General features: G+C 36.8%; 1 protein-coding gene across 6 annotated transcripts in view; it reads left to right on the forward strand.

Annotated features, from left to right (window-relative positions):
• Nucleotides 1-2,523: 2,523 nt before the first annotated feature.
• LOC139979445 (alpha-N-acetylgalactosaminide alpha-2,6-sialyltransferase 3-like) overlaps nucleotides 2,524-14,929 on the forward strand; it is a 44,347-nt gene continuing 31,941 nt past the window's right edge. For 3 of the 6 annotated variants that reach the window (XM_071990233.1, XM_071990234.1, XM_071990235.1), the window contains exons 1-2: nucleotides 2,524-3,015; nucleotides 12,957-13,050. The gene's annotated coding sequence lies outside the window, so the exon portion shown is untranslated. The remainder of the gene's footprint in view (nucleotides 3,016-12,956; nucleotides 13,051-14,929) is intronic. The other 3 variants (XM_071990236.1, XM_071990237.1, XM_071990238.1) reach the window with 1 other exon arrangement.

Raw genomic sequence — 14,929 nt, forward strand, 5'->3', positions numbered from 1 at the left:
CAGAAAATCATGCCACAAGGATTCCCTGCTATGGGCAGTTCAGTTTACTGAGATTTACACCAATTTCATGATCTGCTGTGCCTAAAATGGAAATATAATCTGCCTAACTCTGCAGTGTTCCAAAACCTATTTTTGGGAGCGGTATAATCGTAGTATAAGAACAGCATGCGATGTAATAATCCAACAATTCTGTTCATGTCTGTTTTATATTGCAAGGAGTGCAAAGCTGTGACCTAGCTATATGTGGTGTTTCATTTACATTTCTCATGTGGATAAAACTTACATGTGACTAGGGCTAGACTATACCTATATCATTGCATGGATAAGCTTAGCCTAATTAACTTACATTTCAGCCAAAACCTATTTGAGTTTGACACACCAGTATACGCCCCCCCCCCCCGACCCTAAATCATTCTTCTTTTGTATCTTGATGCAATTATGTATCTGTATAATTACAAAGCCTTTTGTACAAAAACATTCTCCTTTTGTATATTGATGCAAGGTATATCTGTATATTTATGGGTAGTGTTGTATAGAAACTACTCATAAATTAACAAAGGGTATCTCAACAATGACATCTTGCTTCCCGGTTGCATTACAACTCTTGTTGTAGAAAAACATAGATTATTAATATTTGAACAAATAATATTCAGACAAATGACAAAGCATTGCTTTTGTTTCAACTTACAACAGGTTAATTTTTTAATGAGCTTTGAATACAATTGGAATAGAGCGAAACAAAATCAAATGAGAGGAACTAAGGATGACTTGAGATCACTGAAGTAATACATCAAACGGATTACAGTAATAAAACAATGTATGCTTCACTATATTGACTCCTATAATAGTAATACCAGTAATAAAACAATGTATGCTTCACTATTGACTCCTATATAATTAAGTAGGCAGTAGCCTAAAGTGTTACGTCTAAGTTCAGTTTCATCATGTTACTGATGCCACGATAGTTCTGTTAGTTGCAACATAGTTGAAAGTATTTTTCATAACTTTCTCAAGGTAATGACAGAAAACTATATTTTTCACTGCATTGATATAAAAATAGTAGTAAATTATTAGTACCCTATTAACAGCTTTATGCACTATTCATTGTTTCCATGCATGGTTCCAATGATTTGTACTTCTAATCTTGCTCAGTGAAACATACATGAAAAAGAGTCAAAAATGTAATACAGAACAAACTAGAGGCATTAAGCAATGATTTAAAACGGTGTTTTATGATACAGTAAGCATATATAGGCATTTATGTGGTAAAGCAGCAAAATCAATACTGGATTTCTTGAATATTACGAAACCAAGGAAATAGAGTGGTCCTCAAATTGAGGTGCCGTGCCTGACAGAAATTTACGTCCTCGAAATGATAGCTATGTATGTATGTATGTGTGTATATGTGTCTGTGTGTCGCCTATCTTGTAAACACGATATATCAAGAAGGGAACATTTGAAATCCGCCCTCAGTTTAATAAGACTGTCGTTCGTTATTCGCCACTGCCCAACTTTTCACCTTTGTATATATGTATTTTAGATCCTCCTGCAAGAAGCCTCATTGGCTTATCAAAGCCGCAAGCCGACCAAAGTCAGTCTCACATTCATATTTAACGTCCATGATATATGAATTGTTAATTGCCAACAACCCTGTAACTGGACGACATACATCAATGTTGGAGCGACTCGAACCGGGGACCTTATAAGATTGAAAGGCACCGGGCGTTAACCGCTGAGCTAACTCTCCTTTCAAGGTGATTAGTCTGTAACGTTAGACTGTGTGTTACCGTACGGTCAAGTCGCCTAGCATATAGCAAAGGAGCGTGGAAAAGTTACCTGCACAGCTCAAATTTCTCGTCATCTACCGCGAGAACATATTGGTATTAAAGGGCGCATTTTCAAATGAGATTGGACCAGTACTTTATCTGGCCCAAATGATACTTTTTTTTCTGGCCAAAAAACTTTATCTGTTCAAATTTTATGGCATCCATATCTGGGCCAGATAAAACTCTATCTGATTAAAGAACATCCCGGATAAAGTTTTGTATGGACCAAATAAAACATTTATTACATTACATTATTACATTGTTAGAGCAAAGGCAGTGGAACCAGAAGTAAGATAACTTTTCAATTTTCAATTGTCGAGATTCAGTGCAAAAGAAAGACTTCAGGTTTGGATGTAGTAACGTTGGGGAAACGTTTACAAAAATAAACTGTCACCTATAGTTAGATGTTGAGAGGCAAACCAGACACAAAAACTTGGGGACCAGGGGGTAAAAAAATCGTTCACGGCGCCTGCTTAATGTACTGCAGCTAGATTTACCATCGTGAGGAGAACTATGAAGCCTGTTGTCTTCTGTAGAGATCAATCCAAGTTCATGCTGAATACTAGAAAAGTTTCCATCTGATTCATCAGCTGCCAATGTGAATAGTGTTTGTCATTGTACTACTAATAATAGAAGTATGTTGGTCATCCTGGCTAAACCCCACCGCATATGTAGTGCGTGTCACATTCATGATTATTCATATAACATTGTGGAAACCACACTGCAGTTTTGCTGTCTGGTTTTCAAGTAACAGAGCTATTTCATGTTAATTGGAATATTTAAAGTCGAAATATGAATTAAGCATGCGTTAATAATTCCTTCGTTAAAAGGATTTTTTCCTCATCATCGTAAGAAAACCGTTGAAAAGGCCACTCAAAACGTTATTTCATGAAAAAGTTCCTACTCCGGTGACTGCACAGCCGCGTGCCAAGAGAAATTCTCGCTCTACATTATTCATCAGAAGTTTGGCAACTTCAGAGTGTATGAATTGAAATATCACAATTACATAGCTCTCCAAGGTAACAGCAGGCTTTGGGAACGTTCATTAAACTTCACTCACGTTAGTGGTTGATCGGTACCGTGATAATGCAGACTTAGGCTTCTTTCGAAGATAAACACAGTGCAGGAGAAAGTAGAGCCATAAATTGATTCCCAAGTTGACGTCGTAGCTTATGGTTACACCACAAAAGTAAGTCAGCTGCTTCAATCCAAACTAACATAAATGTATCTAAATTCTCGGAAGGACTTCCTTCTATGGACAAAGGTATTATCAAGTATATTTAGCATTGAATCAAGCCTATAGTAGTATTTTTTATTTACATTGTAGTAAAACTTTAATGGCTAATTGAAACAAGCTTACATTTGGTTAATCATTACATATGCCTCTATAATGATTGTAATCATCCTGTTTTGGAACGAAGCATTATGTGCAGCAGGCAGTTACAGTCTTACTTAGGACAGACGAAAAGCCTAGGCCTAACCATACAGTAACACTAATATTGCTCACAAATACATTGCTCACATTAAATGGCTAGTTAGGGCCCAGTGATGATGAAAACTTGGTGGATACGAAGCTAGCTATAGGCTCTAACTGCAGGTAACATAACATATTGAGTGAGGGGGGGGGGGGGGGAACCAAATTCTCAACATGGCTTTGCTGTAAAAAATACAAGTAATTGTTTCAACACCACCACCTTTCTGCATGACTTTCTGCCCACTCTGCTACCTGGGTCAACAAGTAGGTTTTTCAGAGTATAGGTAACTTCCAATATATAATTACTGCAAATGTGCCATACTATAAAAGCCGCACTAGGCTATGATACAATAATGATAGGTATAGGCCTAATAATACTTGGCATATATACTGTATATGTTTTGCATTGTCTTGCAAAAGTTTTGTAAACTACTTAAAAAAATTGTATTCAGGGATAAACAAATGCATGACCTCTTCTTAAATAGACAGATCATACCTCAGGCATGCACTTTCATGTTTGGTGTTAAATCATTATTAACTAGAGTTACTGAAGTGATAACAAATCTGCCAGTCTGATTCTTATAAGGTGGGGCTAGGTACATGAATCTGCTATAAATTTAAGGCGTTGCCATGGTTATACCTGCATCGAAATCTAAATATCATCTGATAGGAACATTGGGGACATCAGACTATGACAAATTGTTACACCAGAATATTTGTTAAGAAGCGAAAAAAAAGAGCAGCCTACCAGATTTTTCATGAGTTGCTATTGTTAATGAAGCATTCCATAGATTTAGCATATATATTTAAATATGCATATCTTCATCTCAGTAAAAAGGATATCTTTAACAAAGCGGTTGCTGTGTTTTATTTCAAGTAACTCTGGATCCTCCAAATCTTGTCCCCAAAAAATTGCATTTAATCTTGTTTACCTTCCAAGTACATTCATTCTGACAAATGCAATACTTCCTACCCAAGGAGCTTGCAGAATTATAACCACAACAGTTAAAGAAAACAACTTTTTGCCCAGATACAAAGTCTGGGCTAGCTAGACTAAGTTCAATTGCCATGAATTTGGTAGGTGAACAGACACAGAGGGTTTAAATTAAGGGGTAAGGTTTGTCCATTTAACCCTGATCTTGATGGATAACTAACTTCCATACTGTACATAGCAATATGGCCAGCCTTGAGCAGAGTCCTACTCTCCAGGTTGTATGGGGAGAACCAACAAGAGACAACTAGTAGAATAGTGAAAATAGAGAGGGAAAACAAACTCAACACTGAATATGCAATGTATTATATTATTTGCATATATTAATTCTGTAGTTTATACCTGCCTGTACAAAACTATGAAACTTATTGAAATGAGAACATGATCAAAGATTATTATTTTTTTCTTCTTATCAAAACAACAAAATATCTTACAGTGCCCTGAGACCTGTTCCCATAGTAACTTCCGAAACTTTGGATGGATGAAAGACAGGTTGAAATCTTTTATTGAGTCGAGCAAGCTATACAGTTGAAAAGAGAAAGAAGTAGGGAAATGCAAATGCCAGACGAGAGTATAATGTATTGATGAATAGAATTAGCATAAATTTAGATTAAAGTATTGGTTAAATTGTAGCTATAAAATGAAATATTACTTGTTGTCTTCTGACTTTTCGCAGGCATTTAGTCGTTCAGGTTTTGCCTTATAGCTTGTTCAAGACTCACATTGATTTTGTTTGACCTTTTACTTTCTTTTAAATTGTTTAGATTGTACCTTTCACTGGTGTGTATGACTTCCCTCCTATAATATTGATCCAAATATATAGCGTCCTAGCTGCCCACAACATGTGCCCACAACATAAGTTTCTCAGAGAAATCAATACATTCCTACACTGCATAGTTGGCTCACAGACATACATGTAGCTTCTACATAAGACATACATATGTATACAGACCCTCTGCAGGGATGAAATATAAATTGACTGGACCTGTAACCTCAGAAATTGGTTTTGCTTGGTGTAAATCTGCTAGTAAGTTAAACAGGGAGTAATAATTTAGTGTTCAAATTTTGTGTAGCAGTCTTGGAAGGCTCTGGATATTTATCTCAGATTATAAAATACTACATATGGTTCCTGTGTGAAAAAAAAAAGAAAACAAATAACCCACTCACCATACATCTGTGGGACTTAGTATAGCAATTTGAAGATTTTGCAAACGGTATCATTTTGCGATTGGATACTGCATAAATGATTTCCTGAGTGTCACATAGATGCTGCTGGTACTGGAATCACATACATCATTTCTGCATTTTTTTTTTCCTGGAGATTTTGTTTCAAATCTGATATTTCCTTTTGGTATGTACAGTGACTATGTCAGTTTAATAGGACTTTTATATAACTTGTAAGGTATTTATAATTTAAAGGTCAATTACTTTTCATGCATAAGTTGTTTCCATGGTGATTGACTGCTTTTCAAAGCAAGTTTCCATGGTGATTTACTACTTTTACAAAGCGGGGTCGTCAGTTTGCAGATTTTTGGTATGGTTATTTCTTTAACTCACTTTTGAGAACTCTGGTATTCTCCCTGCATGCCTTTCTGTCATTTGAAACTATGTGTAACAATGACATTTGATTGGCCAAGCCCTTTAAGTTTAGCTTGACCTGACATTTGATTGGCCAAGCCCTTTAAGGTTAGCTAGACCTGGCATTTGATTGGCCAAGCCCTTTAAGTTGAGCTTGTCCTGTGAATGAACCTTCCAGAATCCTTGTTAGTCTTAACATTCTTGGTAATGACCTATACACCACCCCAATTATTGTTTGCTTTCAACAATATGTTACCACTATTCACTCTGTGATCATTGTGTGCACATGCCTTTAGTTGTTACTGGTTTGTTGGATTTAGCAGTCAGTGTACACACATGTATGAATTATTCATTTAAGGACAAGGAACAGGGCTAGGATAAGTTTTCTTCGTTTTTGGGTCATTTGAATTAAAGGTAATCATATTTAGCTGAATTAGTATAAATAGTATTCAGTTTACATGATCAGTGACTTGGAATTCATTATTAGAATTGTTGGATATTGCCTTAATTAGTTCAATTAAGATTACTTGTAATTTATCTGATATGTATCATTGCATATTATCGCTTGTTGGTATGAGAAACAACTTTTGTTTTGGTATAATGAAAGTTCTGTGTTAACATTTTCAACTTTCTAGTTCTAAGCTAAGTTCTTTGACATGATAAAGTTTGTCTGTAAGACAGATAGAGAGTTTTCCATTTTTTATTCCTTGCCGAAGCCCGAAGGAATCTATGCGGTGGTGATGGCATGTGTGCGTGTGTGTGTGTGTGTGTGTATGAGATGCCTTGGATTGTAAACACATGGGGTACAAAAGTCATTTGAGGTCAAGAGAGGTCAAGGTATGAAAACCTTGTAAACACATATCTCAAGAACTGAAAGTTGCTTGAACTTCAAACTTAGTATGTAGGAAGCTCTTAGTGAATTGGATGTTCTCTATCCTTTTCATGGAAGTTAAAGGTCATTTTAGGTCACCAGATGTGATAAGCTGAAAACCTTGTAAATGATATCTCAAGAAGTAAAAGTTGCTTGAACTACACACTTGGTATGTACACAGCCCTTGCTAAGGGAAGGCTCGAAAATTTAACCGGCGATGATCGAAGGCCCAGCCAGCAGCACACCACTGCTCATTATGCAGCCTGCATATCGCTCACGCTTGAGTGCACACACCCACGGTAACTCCGTGAAAGTAATGAGCATTGAGCTCCCAACACAGAAGCGCTGCTATTGTTTGTAAACAAAAGTTGCCTTTTCCTGGTCTGTAGTTTTTACGTAACAATGGCACTCTGACCACAGTAGAAGGAGATTTATTTCAAGAACGAGTTGAAATCTTCATGAACTATTTTCGTATCGAATGTTTCAAAATACTTTCAGACTTCTTTTCCTGTACAAAGTATTTTCATTCACTAACACTGATCCATCTCTTTTTTCTCTTAGTAGATGATTTGATTCATAAAGAAGAAAGCAAATATACCACATGTTGTGTATTAATTCTCAATAGATTCTGTAAGACTTTTTTACAGGACAGCCTCAAAGTTTTGGCAACCGACTTGTACATCAACAGCAAAGTGCAGAACAGAATTTTGTTACTTCATAATTGTTTGATAAAAGAATTGAGTTGATTGAGTATCCTCATGTGTGTGTGTTGTCTTTTTCTTAAGTCCCATTTACGCAAATTATTTGATTACCGTTTTATCAAGAGCGAAACATGTATATATGTAAATGACCTCGCTTACCACAAGTTCAATTCTACACATTGCAATCAATTCGCTGATGACTTCGCTATTTGGCACAGTAGTAAAAGAATTTCTTTATGCATTAGTTCCACTAACAAATTCACTGACTTCATCAGCAGCTGGTGTAGTAAATGGAGAGTAAAAATAAACCCCGACAAATCTAAGTTTGTAATCTTTAAGTATCCTTACTCTGATGACTTGACTGAGGACAATAACATAACCCCCCAGTATATAACATTAATCTTTCTAACACACCCCCAGTATATAACATTAATCTTTCTAACACACCTCCAGAATATAACATTAATCTTTCTAACCCACCTCCAGTATATAACATTAATCTTTCTAACACACCCCCAGTATATAACATTATTCTTTCGAACACACCCCCAGTACATAACATTAATCTTTCTAACACCCCCCCAGTATATAACATTAATCTTTCTAACACACCCCCAGTATATAACATTAATCTTTCTAACCCACCTCCAGTATATAACATTAATCTTTCTAACACACCCCCAGGATATAACATTAATCTTTCTAACACACCTCCAGTTTATAACATTAAACTTTCTAACACACCTCCAGTATATAGCATTAAACTTTCTAACACACCCCCAGTATATAACATTAATCTTTCTAACACACCCCCAGTATATAACATTGATCTTTCTAACACACCCCCAGTATATAACATTGATCTTTCTAACACACCCCCAGTATATAACATTAAACTTTCTAACACACCTCCAGTATATAACATTAATCTTTCTAACACACCTCCAGTTTATAACATTAAACTTTCTAACACACCCCCAGTATATATATAACATTAATCTTTCTAACACACCCCCAGTATATAACATTAATCTTTCTAACACACCCCCAGTATATAACATTAATCTTTCTAACACACCCCCAGTATATAACATTAAACTTTCTAACACACCTCCAGTATATAACATTAATCTTTCTAACACACCTCCAGTTTATAACATTAAACTTTCTAACACACCCCCAGTATATATATAACATTAATCTTTCTAACACACCCCCAGTATATAACATTAATCTTTCTAACACACCCCCAGTATATAACATTAATCTTTCTAACACACCTCCAGTTTATAACATTAAACTTTCTAACACACCCCCAGTATATATATAACATTAATCTTTCTAACACACCCCCAGTATATAACATTAATCTTTCTAACACACCCCCAGTATATAACATTAATCTTTCTAACACACCCCCAGTATATAACATTAATCTTTCTAACACACCTCCAGTATATAACATTAATCTTTCTAACACACCTCCAGTATATTTCATTAATCTTTCTAACACACCTCCAGTATATAACATTAATCTTTCTAACACCAACATAAGCCCAGTGTAGAGGCTGTTTTCCTGGGAATTACCCTGGACAGTAAACTTTGACTTTAAACACCACATCAAATATCACTACCGCGGCCGGAAGGATCTTGAATATCCTTCAAAGTCTAAGTGATCTTGAGTTGTCTCTACGCACATCCTTTAACAGATCTATGGCACTAAACTTAAAGATATTATAACCCACGGCAGTATCTGCCTCCTAAGTTGTTCTATGTTTAAAATGTCCATATTAAACATCATTAATAATAAAGCCCTTAGAATTTGCATCAACATCCCTAGTTGTATTGCTACCCAAATGCTGCTTGAAGCAGTAAACACAATCCCTCTCTTTGACCAACTAATTGTTTTAAACCAAAAACATTTAAAAAAAAACACCATTCTCCTCGACCCCCTCACTCAAAATCTCCTGAAGCACACAATTAATAAAACCTGCTCAAAAAATATTTTTAAATCCTCTCTTAGATAAACTAGATTTTTAAACTGGGAGTGGGCTTCTGCTCTGGCAGAGAGGGGGCCCCTGTTTAGGAACCCAGTTGTTACAGGGCTTGTGAGTCAGACTCCGGAAGAAAAGTTCTCTTCCGTGGAAACAGCCCAGCCACTGGGAAGGGATTTTTTCTTTTTCTCTTATGTTTCCTAGCTTAGGTTTTTCCTCCCAGGAGGGTGGGCTTGCCAGGTCTGGAGCAGGCTCCCATTATTTAAGCTTCACCTCGTCATAGTTTTAAAGCTTCCATTCTTTTTCCTTACCGATGTATTAATATTTAATAGTCTGTCTAAAAAAAGAAAGAAATGCTAACCTGCAGGAGCCATGCTCCACATAGATCGATCAGGCTTGTCCTCCCCCCCCCCCCCACCACCACACTGAGATCTGGGCGTGATTACTGAGAATAAATTTGTTTTGATAAAATCAAACGGAAGCTATTTGAAGGCTATTAACAGTTGAGTCGTGACTGTTACTATCAGCATTGTTGTTGATACTGCATATGACTCTGAGATTCTGTAATATAATATGTTATTGATATTTTAGAGCTGTCTATTTTCATTTTGTCAGTTAAAGCAGCATTTTACATTATTAGAATATTTTGATATCCTGTTTTCATCCTGAGTATTCAAATCTCACGTCAGATAAAAATGTCAAGAATCGTGTAAAAATCAGTTTACTGTTGGCTTTCATAGGGTAAATGCGTATAAAGGTTAAGTATGACCACTAGTCTGTGTGACATGTTTGTTCCAACATTGACATGCATACCAGTACTTCCTGCTTTCTCAATCAAGTTTAAATGAAAAGAGCTATGAGGATTATCTTTTGCTCTCACATGATCTTGAGTGCACTACTAGGAATGATTGGTCAAATTGCCAACGAAGGATGTATTATTAAAGCAAATCATATCATATTTGCTGCTTTAAAGGGTGTGAAGACTCGCGCAAAAAGAAACGTCTAATGCCGGTAATCTGACCTATAGTTTCGAATGAGGTGTAACAGAAGTGTTAGACACCACCATCGATCCCAGAAAATACACAAACAGCTTGCTACCGTCTGTAATTAGACACTAGTGTACAGTCAGTACATACAGCTGCAGTTAATACCCACAGCACAGTGCAAACGATACAGCGATGGACATCTCAAGTCCAGCTAAAGATAACAAGGTATCACGTTTCATTACTGTACTGTCTGCAGTTTGTAGCGACACAAACAAAACATCACTTGCAAGCAACAGAAAGTTAACTTTTTCAGATGACCACACACGGTTTGGGGCGAGTCTTCAATGCCTTTTTGAGCATCATCGTAAAGAATCAATATATGCTAAAACGATGAGTTAGAGTTCTGCATTAGTTTGGCAACAATGTCTAATTTTAATGAATCTCAAGTTCATCTGCTATATTGCCGTTCAATGCCAAACCATATCCTAATGCACACGTACAGTATGTAAGAAAATACAAGCTCTTTCAGTTTTAATGAGTGAAACAAAATTCCTTTTAGCCCCATAAAACACAGGTCTATCACTTTTCATAGTTTTTTATCTGGATCAGAGTTCAAACGTTTGTCCTAAGCTTTCAGGGACATAGTTTGTGCTATTAAGCAGCTGTTAATAGGAAAGATCTAGGATGTTTACAGATCTCATGAATGATACTGTTTCCTATCATTTCTGTGTGGGTGTATGTGTGTGTTTGTTTTATCTCACTATGGAAGGAAATGTATTGGTGCCCTTTGAAACCTGTTTAAAATTGCTTCGATGGGTGGCCTGTTTGCCAAAGATGAAAACTTTGCTGTGGCATCCTGCCGATGAAAATCCAAGGCAATTTCTAATTTGCCCTGTAAAAGTTACTGTCATGTGCCCCTCTGGATTATTAATTTGAGCCCAGCTGATGGTAGTTGGTATGAATATTGTATTTGACCATTATCTGTTCTTAGAATTATGAAACAATGCACAGACCATTTGTATAAAGGCCTCCAGTACCGGAGGAGCCAATATCATCGTTGATAAATATATAACATGTTTTCCGACAGCTTTCTTCCATCAACGATCTATACATGTAGCAGTCACATGGATCTTGTAAACTTGCATGCATGCAATGTTAAGCTAGCCCTGTCTCTCACATCACCCCCATACTTCATGACCTTCATTGGCTACCTGTCAAACTGTGTATTGATTACAAGGTACTCCTGTTAACCTTTAAATGTATTCATGGTATTGTGCCAGACTACTTAGGTGAACTTGTTAAAAGTTATACTCCAAGTCGCTGCCTGTGCTCTAGCACCCAATCATTGCTTTCTATCCACCCTGTGTCCACTAAATCTTATGGCGAGCGATCTTTCCAGTACTGAGCCTCAACCCTCCTTTGGAATAAACTCCCACTCAACATAAAGAATGTCATGTCTGTGGAGATGTTCAAAACTGCTTTGAAGACACACCTGTTTTCATTGTTATAATTGTTTGTTTACTCATATTGTATATTGTGTACATATCTTTCACTTTCTTTTGTACAGCACGGTGAGACTTTATTGTAAGTTAATTAAGCTATATAAGAACTGTTTATTATTATTATTATTATTGTGTACGATAATTGGACTGTCCTCGTCTATCATTGGAGAATATAAACAACTGAATACTGGGAAGAAAAAAAATGTGTACACTTTTTAATAATGTAATAGTGATTACAGCAAGCATCATCATGTTAGTGTGTGTCATAACATAGGCTTGTGTCGTATTCTGGTCACATGACACAAACTCAATTAGACAGTATCCCGATGAGATGCACCCAACGAGAAACAGTCGTATTTTTAAAAGAAAAGTCAGCCTTCGTTCCCTCACATCGAGACATGTAACCGTATTAGGATGTCGATTGAAACTACATAGACCTGTAATACCCATGTCAGAGGTCGGTGAGCGATCAGATGTGACATACTGTTCTAATACACTTGATCACATGATCTCAGCCAAAAGGCCCACAAGAAGCAGTCATTGTGTGCAGCAGTTCAACAGAATTACTATGTCTAGAAGAGTCATTTTTGTGTTTGACAATCAGATTTTTACAATTCTAACCGTCACAATGTCTGGACATATTTTGGAGAATTGAACCTCCAGTAGAATACTTTTGCGAATCAAATATAACGAGTGTTTTTAGCACGCTATGCGAGCTATGGTGTTATTGAGTGCAGCAGACCACAGGATTATCGTGTTTCTCTTTTGCTTGAAAAATATGAAGAAAGGAAGGTTTTACTAGCCGCTAAATCACGTTTGTCATCATTTCTGGTCTATGGTATACGTACTGTACATCTTGTGCTATGTGTTGTTAATATTGGGAGCTAACCGACGATCTTCTAAATGATACTGGTCTCATTCACTGCATGAATGAACCTTCATGTTTCTCCAACAGACAAGAAACATACATTGGCTCCATACAAAAAACAGTTCTTATTTAATTAAATATTTTCCCTCTCGCTCTCCTTCACAGGGAAGGCTGGTTATATTGGTCTTTTTGCTATTACACCGTTCTATGTCTGGCTCATGCATGCGGCATCAATTCATTGAAGCAATCGAGAGGACAGGTGAATTCAAAGAAACTGTTTTAAGTGGACTAAAATAGTACAAAGAGTATTACAGGCAGCTTCCTGGGTTCTTGGTAATAGAGTATTCTAGGCAGGAGGAAAATCCATCTTATTTTTCAGCTGTAAAAAGCTGCAGACAATGAGGTCTTTTCCAAGAAATAAATTATTAATAAAAGTCAGGTGTTTGTTAGTATGGGAGTAGGGGGGGGGGGGGACATTTCCTTAAAGGGATATATGCAGGTGGCTGAGAAGTGTAAGACTTTACTGAAAGAGCAGATTATTCCACACTGTTGGTTGAGGAGAACCGACCCCATCATCTTGATATGTTGTCCCTAACTCACAACATGGATAATTGAATATGCACCTATTTGGACAGGCACAAAAACAAACCCCTCTCTTATACTGTGATGTCATCATCTTGATATGCTGTCCCTTACTCATAACATGATAATGTTGTTGGCGGAGGTCAGTGGTCATTTGAGTTCAACAGTGGTCAAATTGTGAAAACCATGCTCTACGCAATATTTCAACAAGGAGTCAAGGACAGATGTCATATTTAGTATGTTGATGTATCACATTTAGTACAAGAAGCCTGTTGTTGAGGTCACTGGTCATTTCAGGACAGCCTGTGTCATTTTGAATTTATTGTTTGTCACATCACACTGCTTTTCACTGTATTACTAAGAGCAAGTATGTTGTACACCCTCACTATACATTACCTCATAAACATGAAGAATACTGCTCATGTTACAACGAAACCACCATGCATTTTTGCATTCTGGTTTCTCTGTGCAATAATGATTTAAATATTATAAAAAAAAATGTAAGAAGAAGCAGAATAATGAAATGATTCACAACACAAATGGTGACATCATTCACTCTGCAGTCCCCAAATGCATTCATTAAATATCACATCCCAAATTTATGACTTTCATATCATTGCCTTCAAAATGCATTATGAGGAAGTGATGTTGTCCTAATGATAGATAATATTTTCATCAATTCAGTATTCCATTACCGGTTATTCAGCCAATATATCATATATAATATAGAAATTAAAAAAGAAAAACACCGTACATTATTAAAAGAGGCTGATGGTGTCATCACTAGTGACATCTTTTTCCCTGTACCCTTAAACCGAACTTGATTATAAACCATAGCTAGATATATCCACCTTTAATATTGATATCAAATTTTCAAAATGTCAATCGTGGAATATCTTCTTCGGTCTTTTGTGTCATATTTATCTGTCCCTGCATTGGATATTTTCTTTTAAAAGCTTTCTTGGCCAAATCTATTATTCTCTTTCACTTTCAAACTTAGATTGACAGCTAAAAGTACAGTAGTCTATTATTTGCAGGCAGTATCGATGTGTTATTTGTTGCCAGTCAAGGCCCTTGCATTAGCTAGCCTATCAACACATCAATTGTGTTTCCTTATTTCGTGTAAACTCACATTTCGTGTCATAAAACTAATTTTGCGTCGTTTCAGGCTCATCTTTCTTTTAATATACAACCTAACAGGGTTATAGCTAGGAGATTATGAGTGCTGGTTAAATAAATTTGCGAAGCGTAGCGAGCGTAGCGAGCGAAGCTCTCGCATCTCACGGCCGGGGGTCCAGGGGCCCGCTTAAGGGCCCCTGGTGGGGTCCAGGGAAAAAGATGACGTTATTATCATGTTTTACGGCAAGGGAAAGATAAATTTGTTACTTTTGTTGTATTTCACAAGCATTTTACTATTTTTTTGTGCCAGCCAGTGGACTGTTTATTCACTTCCAATGCCGGCCGGCAGGCGTGAGTGGCGGTTACCACCGGCCGCCGCCGGCCGGCGTGGCTATAACCCTGCAACCTAATTGTACCTCATGGCTACATTAAGTAAA

This window comes from Apostichopus japonicus, chromosome 14 (assembly GCF_037975245.1).
Source record: "Apostichopus japonicus isolate 1M-3 chromosome 14, ASM3797524v1, whole genome shotgun sequence".
Taxonomy (NCBI): Eukaryota; Metazoa; Echinodermata; class Holothuroidea; order Aspidochirotida; family Stichopodidae; genus Apostichopus; species Apostichopus japonicus.